The 23,551-nt window shown below is 40.4% G+C and overlaps 2 protein-coding genes across 19 annotated transcripts in view; one reads left to right on the top strand and one right to left on the bottom strand.

Annotated features, from left to right (window-relative positions):
* The window catches only part of CDK14 (cyclin dependent kinase 14), a 223,208-nt gene extending 212,751 nt beyond the window's left edge, over positions 1-10,457 (top strand). For all 5 annotated transcript variants that reach the window (XM_081163263.1, XM_081163266.1, XM_081163265.1 and 2 more), the window contains one exon: positions 9,788-10,457. The gene's annotated coding sequence lies outside the window, so the exon portion shown is untranslated. The remainder of the gene's footprint in view (positions 1-9,787) is intronic.
* Positions 1-23,551, bottom strand: part of LOC308569411 (uncharacterized protein) — a 286,883-nt gene that overhangs the window by 77,835 nt on the left and 185,497 nt on the right. The window lies entirely within an intron of this gene.

Here is a 23,551-nt window from a genome sequence, read left to right as displayed (position 1 = left end):
GGCACATGAGTGCCTCTTTAGTTGAGTAGTGAAAAGAAAACGTTTCCAGCATTATAAGCCTTAAAACTCTATACTTTATAATAATGGCATCTCATGAGCTATCAACATGAAACCTGACATTACATGATCGACGTGATAAGGTCTACAAAATTTCAAACTGATCCAATGAAAATTGTTGGATTTACAGTAAGTTTAAAAGTGCTGAAATGTACACTTTTATTGGTTTAAAGTTTTGGTTTGATGAAGTTCTGGGCAGCAATTCAAAGGTTATTAATGTTTACCTGCCCCATTGAAGTCAGAGGTAGCAATTACTGGTAAAATAACTGTCAAAATACTATGGCACATGCACATTTTACATTTTGGAGCAGAAATTTACCTGGACTTCAGTGTCTGCACAGTGAGCCACCTAATGAATGCTATGTGCAGTTTGGCACAGTGGTTGGACAAACTTCTTGGGCTCAATGGCATGTACAATTTGTGATGTTACATAGCATCTTTACTGATCACAGGATACGTTTCTTAAGGCGTCTAGGGAGATTAAATTTGGAACTACTTAAAATGCAAGCATTAATGTTTTTCAATACCTGGTTAGACATTCAAGTCATTTAAGATGATACTGTGAAATACGCCCCAGGGCCCACTTTCCAATACAGTGTCAAGAGACTGCATTTTCTATGTTTGTTCGATTTTAATAGTAGATGGGGTAATGATTTCATCAAGTTAGATAGTAGTGCAAGTTATACAGGAGGGTTGTTGACAAGGCTCTTGGGGTTATATCCCCTGTTGCAAACATATACTTTGCCTTCTAGAGCCTCCTTACATTGCTAGCAGCCTAACAATACACATACAGAAACTGTTTCTAAAAATGCTTCCCTTAGTATTGAAATAGGGTGTCATTTTTAAGCTTAAACCGTTACACAATTTCAAAGCAGACTTAAAGAAAAAAATAATTGCATACACTGCAGAAATGTCCAGTTTGTTGTATATCAGAATGAACTACATTCCCATGCCTTTCACAGATATAACTGCTGGATGTCATTCTAACAGCATGGCTCCATTCCTCCCCCCACTCCACCCCCAGCAGATTTCCATGTAGCCTTTTAATCTGTCTCTTGTCTTTGAGTGTTTACACTTGATGCATTTAACCCAATGTTGTAGATATTCTACATATAAGGGCTTTAGGACTTGCTCAAGGGATTGACTAGCATTCTAGTGTCCTTCCTTTATCCACTTCAGTTCCTACATTCTTTTGCATCTGATACATGTTTTGACCAGATCATATTTCTCAAAATATTTAAGCCCACAGAAAGCAATTGACATAATGAACTAAATTCTTCCATATACTTTTCTAGACTTATTGGTTTACATTATACGTTTGGATTTCACAATTGAAACTTAATGTATGATTCAAAACAAATCACAATCCTTTTCGTACCAGGCAGCTCATACTGGTCAAGTCTTCCTCACCTTGGCTGGTTCTCATCTTGTTAGCCAACCATGTCTCTCATTGGAGACTTCTGACCCTCTCGTGTTTTTCCAATACTTTGAAATTTCTTGATACTATCTTGTTTTGGCTAAATGTTGTTTTTGCTATGTTGTTACTAAAGACACTTCATCCTAAACATGTTTACTATTTCTTACTTTCAGCTGTTCATAAATGGTTATGCTTCCACTATCTTAACTCATACCAACTGTGTCATCATCTATGTTTATATAATTTCATGTTCTCAATTTACCTCATTAGCTTACCCAAAGGCCTCACACTAACCCTTTCCCATAGCTAGTATTTTTTCAAGTATCATTCCTATAGAGTTCCTATCAAAGTAGGTTTCTGGAATCCTTTCTTCAAGTTTCCCCCCAATAACATGCATATGATGTATCACAAGTTAACAGCATTAGGCAGCATAGCAAGGATCGGTCATGTTGTTCTTGTTTCCCCTCAGCTCCTGGGAAAAGGAGTATGGGTTTTACAGAGCGATAGCTATCTTTAGTAAGTAGTTTAATGCAGCTCTCACAAAACAACAATTGTGGTTTGCTGTCCAAAGTTGGTAGCTGCTCGTGGCATGGGAGCAAGGAGCTATGTGTACATCTCTGAAAATGAGGTTGACTAAGGATTGGGAAGCCACATCCTCTACTTGAAAGGCTTTGCAATAAGAATTTCCTGATCTCTTTAGTTTCCTCCAGCATTTGTGTAGGTGGGCAAAGATTTTCTAGCTCCATGTGGTATATGGATAATTGTGAAGTGTATTATATACCTATTATATAAGCTTATGTTCTGTTCCCATTGTCAGTGAATAATATCTCTAAAGTTAAGTGTGAGAGGTTTTCATTCCATTTAATAGTGTGTGTATAGTTAGTGGCTCCAGTACTATAAGGATTTACCGTAATTATTTTAATTGCAATGAGCTATCCTATAAAACAACACAGTAACAAGTGAACATAAAAAGTGGGTCATAAAAATAATCTCTCCCCCACCCCACCCCACCCACAAGAAGTATTTTGTGCTGTAGGAACCAACATATTGCATTCCTTTATGTTTTTTAAAAAATAAAATCTTCTCCCAACTCAGTATTACAGTCTTATTGAAAATGTAAGGTCTTAAAAGAATTCTTTCTTTTGGATAGAAAATAGAAGAAAATGATTATTTTTGGCTCCTATTTGGTATTACCTTTTTCAATCCAAAAATATTTCAGTAAAGTGCAAAAAAGGCTACCTGGGCTGTGGACAAATATTGATAATAAACAACGATTAAGGTTTCCTTATTTCAAAATAACTCTGGATTATGACATTCCCAGCTATGCTGGTTCTCTTAGATTTTCCTTCAGCTTATCCTTAAATCCCTTACTGTGTTCATTTGCCACGTTAAAAGTTGGAAAAGCCTGTCTGTAAACAATTCCATGAAGCCTTCCAGTCACTCTAATAGCTAATATCCAGAGTTATATACAATATTAGTTTCCATTGATAATTTGCAGCAAAAGTATAGTTGTACATATAATTTAAGGACTCATACTTTTCAAAGCCAGTGTAAGTGCTGTCATATGGCGGCCATCCTGGGACTGCACCACTTAATAATTCAGTTTTTTAGCTTGCAGTGCTAAAATATTCCCTGTCCATGTAGCATTCCAGACCTAGCCTGCTTCTTGATGTTCTGTTTGTGTTTAGGGAGAGCAAGCATTCAAACCTGCAGTTCACCCATCTGCATTCTGAAGGTGTAAAATGCCAGGAGGGCTGTCTCATATGCTTTTTGTAGATCAAGTCTTTGGATAGAGGAACACTTTCTTAAGGGCCTTTCTGCACCTGTATTTTAAAGAACTACCCAAGTTTTTTCATCGCCGTATATTTGCCATTCATAATATAGTACTTTTGAGAAAACATGGGTTTTCAGAATGATCCATCTGAATTGTGCTCAATGACCTATCATCCTCCTGCCTGGAGCTATGGGGTTGTGATGTGGCTGGTACAGTGGCTATAGACTCTTATCTGGCAGGTGCAAAAGGCGTTTGTACCCACTTCCCCCAACTGAGCAGTCACCTTTTTTTCCCTTTTTCACTCAGTTGCACAAAAAACTTCATAGCTATGATAAATAGCCCTAAAAATGTAGTTAGGATGCAGATCCCCAACCGCAACCTCTGTGAGAAGCATGAAGAATCTAGGTACTAATCATGGAGGAGTAATTAAGAAAATGTAGGCATAGACCAAATTTGAAAAAATGCCACATACTGTTGAAGAAATACTGTATTAATGCCCTGTTGATATTTTTTATTATTGAGGCAAGTGCAGCCAGGAGTAAATAACTAGGATTAATAGATTTTATTTCTTTAAGTTTCCGTGCATGTAATTCACTTGGGTATTTTAATAATAGAGCAACAGGTAAAGCATACACTGAAATGCATTACATTCAGCACTAAGGTGAAAAATAATTGATTATGCAAAGTAGGCCTAGGTCCATGTAAATGTTTAGGGATTTTACTTACAAATGCATGCTGGTGTCTCAATCTTTTGGCACTTTTTAGTAACTAGAGCATGTCAAAATGTAATAATTGTTTGCTTTTTATTTTAATACTTTCCCCCTACTTCTAAAATATATTACCTCTGCAACTTTTGAGCTATTTCTCCAAACTAAATATCCCGTGTTATTTCAAAACTAGAGTTCCTCATTTTTTACTAGGAAAAGGTCTGCAATGCCGGCCAGATAAAAAAATCTTAGTGGAACACAAAACCCACAAAACCGCTTTAATTGCCATTTATAAGGCTGCATATTAAAATATCCAGGAAGGAATCTATTACAGTGGTACCTCAGGTTACAGACGCTTCAGGTTACAGACTCCGCTAACCCAGAAATAGTGCTTCATGTTAAGAACTTTGCTTCAGGATGAGAACAGAAATTGTGCTCCAGTGGCGCGGCGGCAGCAGGAGGCCCCATTAGCTAAAGTGGTGCTTCAGGTTAAGAACAGTTTCAGGTTAAGAACGGACCTCCGGAACGAATTAAGTTTTTAACCTGAGGTACCACTGTATATACCTTTTCATTTCTCCTCTGTTAATGAAATGTGCCTTGTGCTCACGCTACACTGCTATAGTCCTCTCTAAAACATATTTACTTAGATGACCACTTGCAAATCTACCTAAACAGCTTTCCTAGCAGAGGTGTAGTGGGGGGCAGGGGGGTCATGGCCTCAGGCACACATTTTTGTGGGAGCGCAATCCGGCGCCCCAATGACAGGCATGGAGCCCTGGCAGCTGAGGCACGGCAGCAAGCACTTTTGTCTAGTGGACAGGTGGATGGACGCAGTGGGTGAGGAGCCTGTTGGAGGCGGGTTCCATTCACCCTCCATGCGGACTTCACATGTGCCTCCATCCCAGCTGCCCAGTCCACCAGGGGGGCACAACATTTGCCCCAACCCACGCTACACCGCTATTTCCTAGGAAATAATGGGCTTTCATTAGGAAACTATTATATCACAGTGATAGAGCATGTGTTCTGCATTAAGTAGGTTCCAGGTTCAATCACTACTGTCTCCTGGGGCTGGACAAATCTGTCTGAAACTCAGAGCCACAATCAGTCAGTGTAGAGCTAGATTTGTCAGTTAGAGAGCAGTTTAACTGTCTGAGATCCTTGGAAGGAAAGGATAGCATATAAATGTAATAAATAGCTAAATACCGTATTTTTTGCTCTATAAGACTCACTTTTTCCCTCCTAAAAAGTAAGGGGAAATGTGTGTGCGCCTTATGGAGTGAATGCAGGCTGCGCAGCTATCCCAGAAGCCAGAACTGCAAGAGGGATTGCTGCTTTCGCTGCACAGAGATCCCTCTTGCTGTTCTGGCTTCTGAGATTCAGAATATTTTTTTCTTGTTTTCCTCCTCCAATAACTAGGTGCGTCTTGTGGTCTGGTGCGTCTTATAGAGCGAAAAATACGGTAGTTAATACAACCTGAATTTGGGAATTGACATAGCTGGTCCTTCTGCCTTATAGGCCTCCCTCTTTTTTTGCCTCTGCTGCTGGGGGAATATTCTTTCCTACGGTTCTCCCAGCTCCTCCCTCTAACAGATAAAGGGAGGGAGGGACAGAGTGAGTTCCCCAGGAAATAAGCTTACTGCAGTGTGCTACTTCTAACTACTAACTGCAAAGTCAAGAGATCACAATTTTCCCCAAACATGCCCTTGCAAAATAAGAAAAAGAAAAGCTATAACTTCCTTCAATTATTACCCACAGGAACTCTATCATAATCAGTCTTAGTAACTTTCTCCCCAGTATATTTTTTATTCAAAATTGAGCCTTACAAATTATCTCTATTTTAGTTTACGAATAGGAAGAATAGAAAAAAGTAAGCCCGAACCTGTTTGCTTAAAATTAAACTCCAATTGAAATGTGTCCATAGTAGCTTTCTATTAATTCCTAATAAACAATGGAGCTCAATAAAATGCACGCATGGTTTAGCACAGGAACAGATTCCTTATAGCTATAAATCAAGCTAGAGTGGGTATTACCATCGCTAATACATCCATTAATTCAACCTCACTGTTAACGTTACTACAGCTACGAAGAAAAACTTGGCTAATAGGCAGCTGCCTGCAATGATCCTGGCCTGAGGAAAAATTGCAAAGTTGAGCTAACACTCCTTGTCTTACTGAGCACAATAGCATTTACTTTTAAATCCAGAAACTAGAAAAATGTGAGAAACCAAGGCAATATGTTTATAGTGCATTCATTTGCAGTCTGCTGTGTATCAAAGCATATATGTACACAAATGTACAAACAGGAATAATCTAGGTGTAGGTATAATTCATGTTGCATATGCATAAGCAGGATTGGGAGGGGAATTTATGAGAGGCTGGCCAGGTTTAATTTGTGTCTGCTTGTATTTAGCACTTAAAGTTTCTTACATTCAGTTTGCTCAGAAGCGTGATGAAGTGCTTCTTGCTTCTGCCTCAAATCAGAAATGCATGAAGTGCAGCTGCAGAGATAATACATTCTCCCCAAAGGCTTTGGCTGAGCAAATTAGGTGTCAATGGGGTGCCTGCGCAGGCAGTACTCTCTCTAATTAGTCTCTTGAGCCTGGTTGGTGGCGAGAATAAGATGATCTAATCAATTGGTCTGTGTCTGATGGTACGTGTAAAAATCCTACCAGGCAGAGCTGTCTCCCACAGGTCACTCACCTGCACAGCAGGATTGCTCATTTTCATTTTTCATCTCTTCCATCACATGATGCTGACAGTTGGTTTTAAGAAAATTGAATTTAAAAAAAGAAAGAAAGAAAGAAATCTGGTTCATAGGGCATGTGGGTCAGAATTAAGTTGCATTATGGGTATTGGTGATCCAGTTCATTAACATGGGTAGCAGAATTTGTAGCATGAATTTGTTTGCCATATACATGATTTTGTCAATAACATAAAATCTTTTTATTCTTGATTCACAAAAGATGATTTCAGTAAAAATGTAAGCAAGGAAAGAGTGCTTGTTCAATGCATTCGAGGGAGTGTTATCTATTGCCTAATATTATCAATGGAATTTACCAGTAATTGGGAACGGCACTTTGCATGCAGAGAAACAGGGCATTCTCTTCGTTATCGCTTCACTTTTAAAAAAAACAACCCATGTGATTGGAGGAACCAGTATTCTAAAGTGGTATCAAGCCAGCTGTGTGCATTGAGCCTTGAGTGTGTTCAGCATGCTAAGACACTGTGGGAGCCCTGCCCCATCCTTTTTCTCAGAATGTACCTCCAAATGGACTGCCCTTAAAAGTCATGGTGTGTATGCAAAAAGAAGCTAGCATGCCCTAAGTATTTTTTTTAATTGGGACAAATATTCTGGAAATAGTGATATCTTACCCCATGCCTTTAACTATAATTAATATTTTAAATCAAAGCTTTGTCTCACTTCTGTTCTCCTCAGACTAGCAGCAACAGTATTTTAAAGTTATTATTTGGCTTCTTTGTTCAAGTCAGAAATGGTTCTGATTTATGAGAGAAGCAGCTCTATATGGCACAGGATTTGTGGACAAGATGAAAACACGATTGTACTGATTCTTAAGCCCTTAAGTTGTATCCTAATCATGCTCATTTTTTTCTGTAAATATACTGTGAAGAAATCAAACCTACCCACACAACCTTTTGCGTTTCAAAATTAAAAGTGCATTTTTATGGCAGTATGTTGTTCTACGTCAAAGGGATTTTTGAGGATCTCTGAAAGCAAGCCTTCCTTTGCTCTTGGGAAATCAGAGGTAGCAAATACTGGATTTTGCAGCAGTTGCTGTTATAAGCAAAGATGTGACCGGAGGCCATATCACCATCTGCAAAGATTCTAAGAGAAACTTTGATTTTTCCTGATCTGAAGAAAAAAATAAAAATTAACTGGATTCTTTTCTAAAATAGCTTTAAAAATACTGCCATGAAACCAAGGACTGGTCTATAATGTAAGAACGGACATTGTCTCTATAACACTTATGCACTGAGTAAAACCCATTGTCTTGTCTCCTAGACTTTGTATTGGTTCATTCTCTCCCTCAGGCAAGTGGTTTCTCACTCTTCTGGCAATGCAAAATGTTGGATTTTTTTTTTTTAATGACACCATAAGAATAAAGTACCAGATTTACTCAAGTATAATGCGCCATCAAATCTAATGCGCACCTTAATTTTCACAATGTAATTTAGCCAAAAAAGGTGAGCATTAGATTTGAGTAAATATGGTAATCAGTCTCCAACTCTATTTTCTGCTAGTTCTGCACACTAGCGTCAGCAAATGCTTGTTTGAAAGGATGAAGTTTACCCATAGTGATTAAGAAACAGCTCTTCCCAACTTACTATTTCAATTCTATATACTTCATAAGGCACAAATTAATTCTACTGAAGGTGGCACCAGTGGCACCAACAGCACCCACTAAAAAATTTGTTAAGAGGAGTCAGTCAAACAGTTGAGCTAATCAGCCAGAAGGTATTAGGAAGGTATAGGCCAGTAAATAAACTAAAGTTAAGATATCTGAGAAACCATAAACTTGTTAATGTTTGTAAAATAAACTTGGTTGTTTTTTTGGTTCACTTTTAACAGCTGACTGGACTCAGTGTTTTACCAGAGAGTAACTGGTTGGTGGCAGCGGGGAAGCGAGCACAGTGGTGGCACAGGGATCAATAGACCGTTAAACGTCCGGGGACCCTGTGTGATCGCCACAGTGGCGATCACCCAGAATCTCTGTCAGAAGCTGTTATTAGTCACTAGAACCCATAAGGTGCCCTGCATTTTCTGTGCATGGAAATAGTACTCTAAAGCAAGAGTGGAGAACCTTTTCCAACCCAAGGACTTCATTTCTTTCTGGGCAAACTTCCAGGAGCCACATGCCAGTGGTGGGTGGTCTCAGGCAAAACTGGGTGAACCATTAGCCTAGGACACATTCTAGCCGGCCAAAATTATTAGAATGCAAGGCAAGTAGGAGGTGTGGCTGAAAAGGTGGTGTGGCCAGATAGAGAGTTCTGAAGGACCCATTCAAACCTGAGTTCCCCACTGCTTGCCTAAAGCATGTACAATCTAAACTCCATTACTAAGTCATCACAGACACATACCCACATACACAAATTGGGGTCTGGGATTCAGGGCAATTTCACTTGAGAGCAAATTTTGAAGGCCCAGCATAACTCTTTACATATTAGGTGCAAGCTTAATTAATTTTTTTAAAATTATTATTTAAATTCCTCATTCTTGGTAGTAGAGCTTCTGTAACTTCCATCTTATTTCATCATCCAACCATTCCTAGCATTACATGCTATTATCTCTTTTATTCTAACAAGCCATCCTATGTAGGTTAGGTTTAAGGCTAAATTGCCTGCCCAAGATTATAGAGTGAGTTTCAAGACTGTTCATAGAACTCTGTTCTCCTCCCCAACATCTCACTCTAATGTGGACCCACATACCTGGCTCCAAATCTAGAGCTGATGAAGGGAGGCTCACTTACGGGCCAGGGAGGTGGGTGTGTCTTTGTAATTTCAGAAGAGTCAGCCAATTGGCGATCAACACAGCCAGTTTCTGTTGCACAGCTCCTGAGTTCGGTTGTCTTAGGAAGAAGGGGTGGGTGTGGATCTGCTCAAGCAATGTATTTTAGTACACACCATTCAAGGAAAACATTTAAGAGTGCCTACAATTCAAGCCTTTCCTTCAGAATAACTTAATATTTGAAAAAGGGAACCCTATATTACCTTAAACCAAAATCAGTTTGCTGATACTTAAGCATTATAACAAGTTACTTTGTACTGTTATGTTCTTGGCCATGATCCTTATTGTACTTTCTGTTGGTTTTTATAGGAACTAAGATCACCAGACTGGAGGAGAACCAAAACCTAAAAAGAGAGCCAACACTATGAAGACACCATGGCCCTGCTTCCTTTCTCTCTCAGTGGTGGATTTCAGTCACAAGAAAAACAATGCTGGCAAGACCTTGTTCCCCTTCCCTCTCAGTTTATTTAAAACCTTGCACGCATTTTGATACCTTGTGATTTCAAAGACCTCTGTGAAGATTAAGCTTTTTTGCTTACTGATACATGGCATGTTCTTTCCCCCCCAGCCTTTTGTGTTGAGTTTATCTGGTTTTTCCACAGCAGCACAAAACCCTTGTGAAGATATTTATGCTTTCACCAGCAATGTCTTATTAAGACAACACATTTGGTGTTCACACTTCTTCAGTAATGTCTGTAGATAAAAGCCAGTCATGGCATGCCACAGTGTGTGTGTTCATCGAAATGTTCCACATATTTTGCAAATTGTCAGAAGGATACTTTAAGCTAAAGCAGAGCTCTCCAAGTTGGTTGTAACACAATCAGTATCTTACAACTATGCCCATTTATTACTGCTAGAGGACATGACGTTCCTTTCTTTAACCATGGCAATAAGTGCATCTTAGCCACCCTGAGTTTGGTTACTCTGCCTATGTTGCATAATTTGGCAGATATTAAAACAGACTTCCACTATATATATATATATATATATATATATATATATATATATATATATATATATAGTACTGAGTACTTCAAATATTTGAGACCTATTTAGAATAAAGGGGTTTTGGGGTTCCACATTTACTTTTTCCTGTAGCTTAGTTCATAATATATTCTAAAAAGTAAAATAAAGAAGATGAAGGGGGGGAAATGAGTTTACATTAGGATAAGCACTATGGTATAGAATCTGTAGTTGCTGAATGAGCCATTAAAAAGCCTAGTTTTTAATAGTCATCCGAAATCCAAATATTTGTTCTTCCAAACCAAAGCATCTTTCCAGTTATTTTTATAAGATGTTCAGATACGATTGGAAAGCGCCTCTGTTACTGCATCTTCAAATGGGATTTTCCCAATAATCGTTCAAATTTCTAAAGATTAAAGTAACTGGGAATTGAAGGGATTTCTATTCTTGTTTTGAGGGAGGATGGAGGATGGAGCCTATGGGAATCTTACGGGTTGTAGCGGTTTCTGCCTACCATTCACCATCCCTAACATGATTAATAACACTTGTATTCTAGGAGATGGGGAGTGGGCAATCCAAAAAAATAAATTTGACATGCTTACAGTGGGGATTTCTCATCCATTTATTCCAACAAAGAAAGCTTATTTGCCTTTCTAGTAAATCAGCTGCCTAAAAACACGTCTATTTTTGTAACACGTCAATTGTAGCATCTAATGCTATGTTAGAAAAAAAGGAGAAAACAGGGATATAGGACCCATTCTGAACTTTCATTTTGTAAACTGATGTCTTGATATTGTTTGGAGTTGGCAAATTATTGATTTTGCAGAGGACTTGTTTTTAGCAAAAGGCAACAGTGGTAAATATTATTCTGTGATATTGATTCCAGTAGTTCTACAATAAGTAAAATATGCACCTCCTAAACACCACCTAAATACTACTACTCAAACTCAAACCCTAAATATCTCAAACATTGTTTCTGTATCTGTGGAAACAAATAATCACAAAATAAAATAGAACACTTTGAACGTAACACAGATGCCTTAACTATGACTTGCTTTGAGTTTCGTATTCAACGTTTTGTATGAATCTCCTTTTCCAAGTTAGGTCATATTTACTTGGATGTTTCAAGATGAGGGTTTCTTTTTTTTAAAAAAAAAAGTATCTGTGCTTGCAAAAATTTGAGGAATCTTTGAGTATGTAACAAAGGTTCAATTAGGAAAATGAGGGTAGATCTTTAGATGTAAATCTCTTGCTTTGGCAGCTTAAGGAGTGAGGGAGGCAATTACACTCCTTGTTGAGGCATCTGATGGTTTGATGTAGAGAGGAATTCTACTGAAGAGCTCTCATCTGTGGTTTAAATGCCTAGCACCTTACTGTCCTCAATTAATCAAAAGCTCAGAGCTTCTGCTTAGGTTTTGTGAATGTGCCATTAATGCAACTGAACATATTGGCCTATAATATTTAGTTATCAGCTATCAAAGTCTGAGAGTCAGCCCCACTCCACGCATATCACTTCAATTACACGTTTTTGGAGTGATTTCCCATGGAGGATTACATACATAAAAACACTGCGTGAAAACTGAAAATCTACACACTCCCCAAGAAGGATTTGTGGTCAAAATACGTCATTCCTAGATATTCCTGTTATAATCTGGCTTTTCAATTCCAGTGTTATTTTCAACATATCCCTTCATACAAATCATTCCAAAAGCATGCATGAGAACAATAGTTTTGGCAGAGTCCCTATATTTAGCTTCTTAAAGAAGTTACTTTTTTGTTCAAGGTGCTGAGATTCCAACAGAATTCCATGTACTTCAAGCAACTAAATTTTAAACCAGCTTGAACTTTATAGTTGTATTGGGGTGGGGAGGTAATTGTCACTGCAGTGTAAGAGGAATACACATAAGGGTTGTGTGATGGGCTGATATTGTGCAGTATGATCTGCTGTATCCACTTCATCAGGCTGGCCAAGAGAAAAATCCAGTGCAGTATAGTTAACCCATGCAAGTCCTCAACAAAGAGAGTTGTAATTATAAAACCATGCCCTCCCCCTTTTAGAGCATACTCCAACCCCAAAATATATTCCAATGTTCTATTTGTTTCTGCCAAGTCCCAAGGCTAGATAATTTTGTTCATAACTCCTTCTACGCCATTTTATCCCTCTAATGATTCTCTTAAGGGTCATTCAGGCAAAACCGCTAATTTCCAGAACTCTATTCTGGAGGTGTAAAGGCAATCCTGGAGAGCTTTGAACACTACATAACACAGGTTTTTAAATGTTACATCTACCTCCACCATCAGCTGCGCAAGCTTTCTCTGCATCTGAAGATTGTGCCCTTGACTGCAGCAGGAGATGGGAATCTTGCGCTCTGGGCACTCCGAAGTCCCTTGCACTGTTTCCCCTGTGTTATGAAGCCACTCTGAGCTTTGCAAGATTGCAACAAAAGCCAAAACTTGATACAGTTCCAGTCCTCCTTTCAGCTACTTGAAAAGAAACAATTCTTATTCTCATTTCCCCATGTATATAACAATTGAGGGCTGATTCATATGTTGCTGAAATGGAGGTTGTTGCTTTCCCATAATTGAATCCCATACTTTTCCAGTAACAGTTGAATGAGCTTTATCACATGGGTAGATGTAAAGTCTACCTACAGGATCCAACTATTCCGCATGATTCTGTGCTTCAAATGCATAGCCAGAGAACTAGCAATAGAGGACCAGAGGTGGGTAGAGCCACAATCGTGCTTTTTTGATAACACAGATTGGGCCTATGTGATTGGTATTAGAAATGCGACAGCTTTCCTTTTCCTTACAGTACTCCTGAATTGCACCCCTTCTTGTTTTAGTGGGCTTACCCAATGAGGAGAGGAGACTCTGAAGTTGTGAAGAGCTTCAGCTTGCAGTCAACAATAAGAGTTTGCTGTAATGTTGATTTTTCTTTTCAGAGGAACCCTACCAAACATGCAGAACACCTAAACAGTGGAGTAGTATTGGCATTACTTGACTATACAGTACCCTTGGGGTTATTTTAAGAATAAAGTGGTTAAGTAGCAGTAGAAATTTTAATGCACAATGGCTAGAAAACTTTGGGGTTCAAGTCTTCCTTTCAACATTTGGAAGAGCTTTACATAGACATTTCCTAGTTATTCTGGTTTGGAAAAACCCTCACCACTCTCAGTGGTGAGGGCAACAGACCCTAAGTGTGATCTTTTATGTGTGTGCACAATGGACTGCGAACTGTGTGCTCCGTACAAAACATTATTATTGTTTTTATAACCTAATAGGATAAATGGCATTTAGACTGTACAGACTGGCACTGAATATAGATGCCATATAATAGATGTTCTGTTATTGGCCATAACTAAACCTTCTCTCTTGACATAAAGGTGTGGAGGTAATTATATTTGTTGTTGCCTTGCAATATTCTCAAAAGCAAAAACAAAGGATGCACTAAGAAATTCCCTAATCCCAGAAAACTGCCCTTCTGCAGTGCTATATTCAAAATCTTCCCTTGCTGGGGGCTCTTTATATAAGGCACAAAAGTGCTCTTTTTAACAGGGGTTTGGTACTCAAACAATGTTAATATTAAATATGTATACATACATATAGCCACACAATTTAGAATGACAGCTTAGTAAGCAGTATGGTTAAGTAAATGTTACATTGTTTGTTTTCAATGTGTAATTTGTCTGTATTATGAAAGATGTAATGGTTCGTCAGGTGTTGACTGTTTTCATGTAATATTATATTGAATAAAGTATCAAAGGATTTCTATGCTTCTTGGTAATTTTATGTACAATTAGTACCACAATTCAAAATTTAAAAACGTATGGAGAACATATGAGAATGGGAAAGGAGAGCTTTTTGTTTAAGGGGTTTGAATTACTTCCATTGGCTTTATTGATAAATTTACTTTTTGAGAACAAATTGCAGCACAATATTGTTATTTGTTCATTCCCCTCTGGGTTTAAACTGATGGTGGCAATGAGATCTTGAATTAACAAGAAATGTCCTGTTTGTTCATTCCCCTGTGGTTATATTTCGTTCAAGATACAGGACAAAAATACAAATTCAGAGGCTGTGCTTAAGGCAACTTTTCTTCTACACAGGATCAAAGTACTACCATTGGGGGGCGGGGAACCACTAACACTCTTCAAAACAATATAATTTGGTTATGTGGATTTAGCTCATATTTCAAGTTGCTTCTTAGCTATACCTCTTGCCAAGTTCAGCCTGGCTGTTACCACCAAGAAAGCTTTTGCTGTAATAGCTACTGCTCCCCAGAGGAAAGTAAAACCAGAGGGAAGGTGTTTGAGCAACCCTGTGCCACTAGGTTAATGCACAGCTTTTCAGAATAATGGCCGCCATTGTAAATCATAGCAGTGTGAACCCTACAGCAGCAAAACAGCCCGCTGCTACCAGTGGGGGGTGGTGTTATGGGCATTAGCTTTGAGAAGCTTATACTGCACAAGAGCGAGGAGGATAAAGGATACAAATCAGGAAACAACTGACAAGACTTTTTATTATTAAAAAAAAAAAAACCCAGGGCCTAGTATTTACTGTTCATTCCCCTTGTGAATAGTCGTATATATTGTCTGCAGTGAATCATGCTGAGAGTGTCAAGCACAATAGCTAAGAGCACACTAACAGTTCCACGGTTGTTCCTTCCAGAGGTGCTTGCTGAACAAGTAGAGCACACAATTGCTAAGCTCTGTTCTATTTCCAGAGAGTTAGAGAGAGATGAATTTGTGATTAATTCACAGTGCTAATATTCCTGTCTCTACAGACGGTGGGAACAGCAGCATTTTTCAGAATGAAAAGCTTTCTCCTCGGCCAGTAGCCAGGGCCACAAAACACTGACAGGAAAGAGACCTTTCTCCGCATTGTCCAAACTTTGCTCCTGCTAGGTAAAATAAAGCTCTGCTTGTGCTGGACACTATCTTCTTAACCACTGATGGCCAGACCTAACACATCAAGCTTAGGAAATTTCTCCTTTTTCTCCCTGCCCCAGTGACAGATATTACCATGAAGAGAAACAGTTTAGCAGTGGATTACCTTATTCCCTACTTTCAAGGCCTTGTGGAGTGAGAACAATTAGCAGGTGAAGGATGCTCAACACTGGCTATCTCTTTGCCCATCCACCCGATGGTCACAGAATGAATGGAAGAACTGTGTCTATAGGTGGCCATTTTAATGGCAGCAAATGCTTATGCAGTGGTTGTAAAGATAATTCAACCGCTAGCCAACCAAAGCACATTTCATGATCAGAGATGTCACTTCCTCAAGACTGTAATGGGTCAATTTTCTCCTGTTATCAGTGAAAGCATTATTACACCCTGAGCCTGCTGGGTGGCTTCTAAAGAGGGGTAAAGCTGGAGGCAAAATAGTAAGTAATGTCACATAGGGTTGCCATTTATTGAAATTAATTTTTTGGTTACCTTTATGGGGTTTGAGGCTAGAGCAGAGAACTCTGAGCACCTGTCATGGATTGTCTAGATGCAGAAGGGTGGTGGGAATCTCCAAGGGAAGGAAGCTCAGAGGCAGGGGATTGGTGGTGAGATGATAATGAGTGGTCAGAGGGAGAAGATGGAGAAGACCAGGAGAAGTTGTTGGAAGCTGAAGAGGTAACGGGATTTGGTGAGCAGGAAGAGCCTGTGGCAGAGAGCAGTCCAGAACCAGAGGCAGAAGAGGAGGCTGGAGAGGAGTGGTGGCCAAGAAACAGCGATGTGTGAGGAAGCCAAACTGTCTCCCCCTCCTGCTGTGACCAGCTCCCCTCCCCTGTGATCTCCCAGAAGGCGAAGAAGTATGATGAGGACAGAGCAAAAGTAGGCAAGATGATGAAGCCTCAGATTGCTTGGGAAGGAACTGGGGGAGGATGGGGCTTTGCAAGTGGTGGAAAGGTGGGAACCTTCAGTCCTCACAAGTGTCTCATAGGAGCAAGTTCTACTGGGAAGAGTTGCTTGTGCTCACTAGGTCTGGCCTCCTGAGTTGTCTTGTTTCTTTGAATAAAGAGTTGAGTTCACTGAAGCCATGTGAGTTACTGCTGACCTGCTCCTAGCACCTGCTCCTGACAGCACCTTTTGAGAAGACCAAGACTGGAGCCCAGTTCAAAAGCTGTCTTGTTTGCCTAAGGCAGGGTTGGAGAACATGCAGTCCTCCAGATGTTGGGACTCCCATCTCCATCAGCCCCAGACAGCATGATCAATGGTCAGGGATGGTGGGAGCTGGAGACCAAATAATCTATGGAGGATTATTATTATTTATTAGGTTTCTATACCATTCTTCATCTGAGGATCACAGGGCAGTTTACAATATAAAAGCATAAAAATACATGCCATAATAACAAACAATATGCACTTTCTATATTTCTTTGCCACTTTGTCTTTTCCAGTTAACACAGCTTCCTAGTTCTTGTGACATTTTATCCTACTTTATTGCTGAGGTAACTGGCACACATTCAAACCGTAAATAATAGCTTAGGGGATGCATTGCAACAGAACTGATTTGATTTGGGGGGGCGGGGCGGCAGGACTGAAATTTTGTTCTCTTTTTAGCAACACCTACTTTTGTACTTTTTATTTTCTGGAAATTCTGCAAAGAGAAGGTGCTACATCGCTATCAGTATTTTGATAGTATCTTGGAACAAACAATTCTGGCTTGGAGGCCTAAAGGCAGCAATTCTTAGAATGTTTTTCCACAACCAAGACTGTGCTTCCAAGCTGGGAATTATCTCACGAAACACACACTACTTCAGAATCTAGACTGTCTTGCATCAATAGTGTGCGAACAAGCTGTGCATTCTAACAGCACCAAGAGAGACAACTGCTGATGCCCAGTCGGACATTTGGGAGCTGCCTGCTGTCTTGCATTTCCTGCTGAGAACCCTTGGGAAATATAAGGGCAGGGGAGAAAGATTTGATGTCTGAAAGAGAGAGAGAGAGGAATAGGAATGATGGCAGCTCAGAGAGACAGCAGTAAGTTGAAGGAAAGGAAGGGTAGGAGGAAATTCATCTTTGAGAAAGAAACAAAGTTTGCAGCTGAGGAAAGTAAGAAATGTTAAAGGGTACAAGATTAATTAGCATGGAGATACTGGGACAAAAAACATATTATAATGCACTAGTCGAGTTATCCAAGTCTATAGTTACTCAACTGCTTGATTATCCAATACTATGGAAACAAAAATGCAGAACTGTTGTGGTTGGGACAGATACAGTGTGTGTGTGTGTGTGTGTGTGTGTGTGTGTGTGTGTGTGTGCACTCCACTTCCCCCAAAAGGTGAGAAGCTCCAGGAGCAATAATATAGAACATAAGAGGAGTTCTGATGGATCGGTTCAGTCCTATCCAACTATACCCAGTATACAACTATGTTTCTACTCACAGCAGACCTATTGAAAATCAATTGAATTAATCTAGTCTTTTCAGTAGGTCTACACTGAGTACAACTACCACTGGATACAAACCAGAAGGAATCAGGCCCACTCCCAGTGTGTTCCTCATTCTTTCTTTCAATCCTCTGGTAGAATTCAGTGCTTTTTTAATGTAGCACCATGCAAGGGCGCACATAGGGTTGGACCAAATTGACTCCTGACAAGGCCTGGGGTGTGGGTGCAAAAATTGTCACTCCTGCCCTGGCTCAGAGTGTCTAGGAGCCAGGCAGCCCATCTGGGGCTGCCCTCCACTGCCTGGGTGGCCAGGCAAGGTGCACAGATTTCTCTGGGTGCCTCAGTGGAGGAATCCAGTCATTGAAGCCCCCTCCCTAGAAGGCCATCAGCCCTATCAGAAGAGTGAGCCGAGTGCCCAGCAGAGCTCAGAGGGAATAAGAGTCTAGGTACACTTCTGGTGGAGTGCAAAAGGCAACGAAAAGCCAAGTTTCTGGTCCATGGTCTCTCTCAGCTTCAGAGGCATCCATACAGCTCCTTGCCAAGGGAGCCTAGGTACGCCTCTGGAGCCATGCAGCAACAGAAGAAGGCACCACATTAAAACAAAAACACTGATTTACAGCTGGGAAGGAGAAATCAAGAACTTTCTCCCAAGCACACATCTTTGATTTCATTCTCAGTCTTATGAAAATGTAAGACCCAAGGCCCCTCTAGCCTGGCATCCTATGCCCAACAAGCCAACCAGGTGCCAGTGGGACCTGGCACAAGCACAACCTGAGTGGAACAACACCCTCCCCTCTTGTGATTTTGAGCAACTGATATTCAGAGGCATACTGCCTCCTACACCAGACATAGTTTATAGCCGTCACAACAAGGAACCATTGATACCTTACACTCCATCAAGCTCACCCTCAACATTTTGCTCAAAAGGGCAGAATAGATCCCCAGTACTAAATCACTATTAAAAAGCAAATGTACCAGGTTTGTTTTATTGTGTGCAATGGCAGTCCAGGGTTACCAGTCTTTAGTACAAGGGGGTGGGTGGGTGTGGGGGTGGGTGGGTGTGTACGTACATGTGTATTTGGCTTTGGTAAGTCTGATAATTTACAAAACAGCCTTTTTAGCTATTTTTAAAAGGCTTTTATATTGTGCTGACACACGGTGATTATGATCTTTGGATAGTTATCATATGATGTTTATTTCTCCTCATTTTGCACTGCAAATTTAATATATTTATTGAAAAGTGGTAGTGTTGACTGACATTTATATTTACAGACGCTTGAGAAGATGCCGTATTTTAATATGTCACTTAGTTTGAGGTTCACACTTTTTTTTGCTTTGTTGCTCACCAAAGTAAGGTAGGGTATAATATAAACTCCAAATTCAAAATAACATCCTAAGTCTTCTTTTAAAAGCTTCCCCACAGACCAATAGTGTATCTACTTGAGAAAATTTACTTCTAAATTGAGATGCTAATATCTACAATCCTGAGAGGCCAATTGTTTTAGTTTGGAGGGATGCAAAGTCTGTTGACTTGCATCCCTTGAGAAGTTGTTCATATATTGAAGTGTTTCTTTTGACAGTAGCAAGCATTTCCCAGGGTTAGCCTGATGTACATATAAAATAGTATGCTCTGACCCAAACAAGGACAGCATCAGAGAGCATGACAATTCAGATTATAAATATGAATGAAATTATTCATACAGTGGTACCTCGCAAGACAAAAAACGCGCAAGACGAAAGAGTTTTCCGTTTTTTGAGTCGTTCCGCAAGACGAATTTCCCTATGGGCTTGCTTCGCAAGACGAAACGTCTTGCGAGTTCTTGCGAGTTTGTTTCCTTTTTCTTAAAGCCGCTAAGCCGTTAATAGCCACTAAGCCGTTAATAGCCGCTAAGCCGCTAAGCGCCGTGCTTCACAAGACGAAAAAACTGCAAGACGAAGAGACTCGCGGAACGGATTAATTTCGTCTTGCGAGGCACCACTGTATTTGCATTGTTTTGTTGGTCAATACAGAGTTGTGAAGTATGGGTGATATCCAACTTTAATGATACTCAAAACAAACATTTGAAAGCTGTAGAATTAAGGTACATTGATTTCAATGGGTGCTATTCAACATTGCACTCTTCCTACCATTCTGTCTGCACAAGCTTTTCAATTTGCCGAACCGAATGATTCCTCCCTCCTCCCCTTTGCATTCTTCTGGGGGTTCTCCTGAATCCCCTAGAGCCTATTTTTGGGGAAACGTGTGCACAAGAGGAAGCGGGGGAGCTCCATTGGCACAAGCAAAAAGTCTGTGTGGGTCTTCTGCCAACAAGGCTGGCCCAATGGGTCTACTCTATAAGTGTGACTAACATTGAATATCACCCTGTGTTATCTTTTACTTTACTGGATATATTTCGTTTTTTAAAAATTGTACATGGCTTGGAAACTGGTTATATTAAGCAGTTTGTGATTTATTTATTTTTGTAAAATGAACTATTGCTGTTGACTCTACCATTACATGTAAACGCTTCTAATCTAAAAAGGTAGTTTGGGTTTGGATCCAGAAATGCATAACTTGAAAGCCAAAATGGAAACTTGGGACTAGATCCAGGCTCAGTTTTAGATGATGTTTATGGGGAAGAGCCATAGCTCAGTGGCTGAGCGTGTGCTTTGCCTACAGAAGGTCCTAAATTCAATTCCTGGCATCTCTAGGTAAGGCTGGGTGAGAGCACAGTCTGAAATCCTGGACAGCTGCTGCCAAACAGTGCAGACAATATTGAGCTAAGTAGACAAATGGTCTAATTCAGTATAAGGCAGCTTGCCAATGTTCCTTCCTGTGCTCCTAGTTAGTTTACCTTAGTTCTCACTGATATCATTCGGGCTTCACTTAGCCCCGATTTGCTTGTTAACTTGAAACCCAACTGGTACAAGGGGAACTAATTTAATCTAACACTGTCCAGATGCATCCCTGTGTTTCATTGTGGAGGGGATTCTGTTTTCCCAGGAGACTGTCCACCTGGGATGGAAGAAAGGAACAGGGGGATCTATAAACATGCCAGTATCATTCCACACTAGAAAACTGAAAGAGTTGTCTCTCAAGCTCTTCCATATATTTCAGGGGTGAGGTACCTTTGGCTCTCCTGATGCTGATAACCTACATTTCCCATCTGTCCCAGCTAGCAAGGCCAATAGCCAGGGACGATGGAAGTCGTAGTTCAGAAATATCTGAAGGGTCAAAGATTCCCCACATCTTGATTTGTTTATTTGTAGCATGGCAATGACACTTCCTTGTTTGGCTGTATGTTTGGCTTGCACATGCATATTTGAACCAGCTCCCCCAAAATGTGTTTTTGCTAGTATTTACTCGCCAACGGGTTGTTCAGTTTGGCCATATGTGCTTACAGTAAACCTTAAGAGCCATGATTTACAGCAATGGTTGCACAGGTCAAATTTCAATTACCCTGGCCTCTAACCCCAATGTCCCACTGTTCATTCTTCTTAGCAACAGACATGACATTTTCCCTGTAGAATTTGTGGATGCTACCTATTGTCAGGAAAGTTCCTCTTATAGTGCACCTAGGTCTCTTTTCTGGTGGAAATGTGAATTCATTTGAGGGGGTGGAAGTGGAGTGACATCTGCTTCTCTCACTTGCTATAAGACGGCATGTCTCAAAGCACAAGCAAAGCAGGTGGCTTGGCCCTTGCTCTCTTTAGACAATTGCAGCTTAAGGGGGGCAGCCGCAGGAGCTGCTTCCTGGAGCTCCTGCTCACTCTGCGCATCTATATGCCACTCTCCCTGAAGATACAGTTTTGCTGCAGTTTAAGTTCATTAAAATTCGTAGACACCTATTTCTAAAAAAGACTCAAGGCATCGTGCAGTAGATTAAATTACACAAAAAATCCATACAAGACAACAATATAAAATGATACCATAGTCACAGCATGCTACGCTACTGGATAAAAAGTATCAGGGGTAATCAACTAAGGCAGGCAGAAAGCAACTCCCATATCTCATCAGGTGCTTGGGAGGAGAGGAATGTCGTTACCAAGTGCTGAAAAGCTTTTCACATATAGGGGGCCACTACTGAAAAGGCCCTTTGTCACCACTCTCTGAACCACCCTTGGAAAGGCACCTGGAAGTGGGCTTCAGGGGTTGACCTAAGATTGTAACCAGGGTCATGGTGGCAGAAGTGTTCTGTCAAGTACTGGGGTCTCAAAATGTATAGGCAGCCAGGCCAGGATAGGCACCACATGATCTGGTTTGTGGTTTCAGTCATTAATTTGGCCACTTGCCCTTCTGCGTCAGATACAGTTTCCAAACTGCCTTCAAAGGCAACCCCATTTAAAGCTCATTACAGTAATCAAACCTGGAGCTTATATACCACACATTCTTCCTTCCCCCACCAAACTGTGAAAAATTATGGCGTTAAAGGCATAAGGGAAGGGGACTTCTTCACTGCTCTGCCTCACACAGTCTTAGAGTTTATTAAATATAATTAAGCTTGCTTTATAAAAGGGCAACATTTCAGCTCTTGAAAGTGGGGCTGACGCATGTATGGGAAGACATAGGCCATATGGATCTGCCTCTCCCTTTGTGCCGCTCTCTTTGCATTGTTGCCTGAGACTGGGGCGGGGGGAGAGAAGTCAGCCGGAGCTGCTGAACACAAGACGGCGAAGGAAGTCGTTTCCCTAGTAACAATAACCATGTAGCAGATCTCAGAACTTCTTGCCCTTTCTTATGGGATTTTGTTTTGTTGTTTGTTTGTTTTTCCTGGGTCAGACAGAGTAGAGGCAAAAGAAAAAGGAGGGGGGGAGGAGGAGCAGAAGGAGGAGAAAAAACCAGCTAAAAAGCATCTCTTATCAGCTTGCTTGTGAGGAAGAAAAAGTCTAGAGACTCAAACATGTCAGCTGTGTTTGTTGAAGGTGCCGTGGCTGACTTTGTTATCCTTCTTTCAAAACAAAGCAAAGCAAAAACTAATGCTGCAGACCCAGCCATCAGGTGCACCAAGGATGGATCCAGCTCAGCAGCTTCTGGCTCAGTCTTGCCTTTCTCTCCCAACCACTAATTTATGACTGCCTTCTCCAGCAGCCCTGCTGTGTCTGGTAGCCTTGCCTCCAGTTGGACAACCTGTGGCTTGGGGCTGAAGTATCACTCTTGCCACAAACAGTGGTGCCACAAGATAAGATGGCCGTGGTGCAGGGTTCCTTCAGGATTTGTAGCCAAGACAAACACCTAGGCCCAGCACCCTAAGGCAGCTGCCAGGTCTCCAGAGCTGGCCGTTTCAGTCCCCAGCAATGGGTTCACCTGATGCGTTGTAATTTATGTATGTACCCAATACCAATGAATTGTAAGGTGAAAAAGGACACAGTTAGAAAAGGAAGATAGGACCCACAGTGAGGTGGGTGGAAGTCACATTCAAAGAGTAGAAGGTGATTTAATGTATCAGCGACATATGATGTTGAATCTTTTATATCATGTATTGGTGTTTCTTGGAATTTTTTTCTTTCTTTTTTCTTCTTTTCTTTTTAACAACAAATGAAATAGTTGTAATACTTAATAAAAGCAATAAAGAGCATTTAAAAAAGTAATTTATATATGTACCACAGTCATAGCTATCCTGTGACACTTGGGTTGATATAAAAGAAAGGTATTGTCCTACTATAGAATTCTGATTCCTCCACCCACATGCCATAGACCATCATGGGTTTCTACACTTTCACTGCAGAAGAATACTTAATCCTGTTGGTG

Source organism: Podarcis bocagei, assembly GCF_964188305.1.
Source record: "Podarcis bocagei genome assembly, chromosome: 12".
In the NCBI taxonomy this organism is placed as follows: domain Eukaryota; kingdom Metazoa; phylum Chordata; class Lepidosauria; order Squamata; family Lacertidae; genus Podarcis; species Podarcis bocagei.
The sequence above is the reverse complement of the archived record's forward strand: the minus strand, read 5'-3'. Positions and strand labels throughout refer to the sequence as shown.